This window comes from Salvelinus sp. IW2-2015, linkage group LG11, assembly GCF_002910315.2.
Source record: "Salvelinus sp. IW2-2015 linkage group LG11, ASM291031v2, whole genome shotgun sequence".
NCBI classification, from domain to species: Eukaryota; Metazoa; Chordata; class Actinopteri; order Salmoniformes; family Salmonidae; genus Salvelinus; species Salvelinus sp. IW2-2015.
The window spans coordinates 32635154-32635872 of NC_036851.1; positions in this window are offsets into that span (position 1 = coordinate 32635154).

A 719-nucleotide genomic window follows, 5' to 3' on the forward strand; every position below is an offset into this window, starting at 1 on the left:
TTCCATTCCTCTCAAAAAAAATTAAAAAAGCTGTTGCACAGCAACTCACTGCCTTCCTGAAGACAAACAATGTATACGAAAATGCTTCAGTCTGGTTTTAGACCCATCACATAGCACTGAGACTGCACTTGTGAAGGTGGTAAATGACCTTTTAATGGCGTCAGACCGAGGCTCTGCATCTGTCCTCGTGCTACTAGACCTTAGTGCTGCCTTTGACACCATCGTCACCACATTCTTTTGGAGAGACTGGAAACCCAAATTGGTCTACACGGACAAGTTCTGGCCTGGTTTAGATCTTATATGTCGGAAAGATATCAGTTTGTCTCTGTGAATGTGTTGTCCTCTGACAATCAACTGTAACATTTCGGTGTTCTTTAAGGTTCCGTTTTAGGACCACGTATTGTTTTCACGATATATTTTTTTCTCTTGGGGATGTCATTCGAAAAATATAATGTTAACTCTTCACTGCTATGCGGATGACACACAGCTGTACATTTCAATGAAACATGGTGAAGCCCCAAAATTGCCCTCGCTAGAAGCCTGTGTTTCAGACATAAGGAAGTGGATGGCTGAAAACGTTCTACTTTTAAACTCAGACAAAAACAGAGATGTTTGTTCTAGGTCCCAAGAAACAAAGAGATCTTCTGTTAAATCTGACAATTAATCTTGATGGTTTGTAAAGTCGTCTCAAATAAAACTGTGAAGGCCCTCGGCGTTAC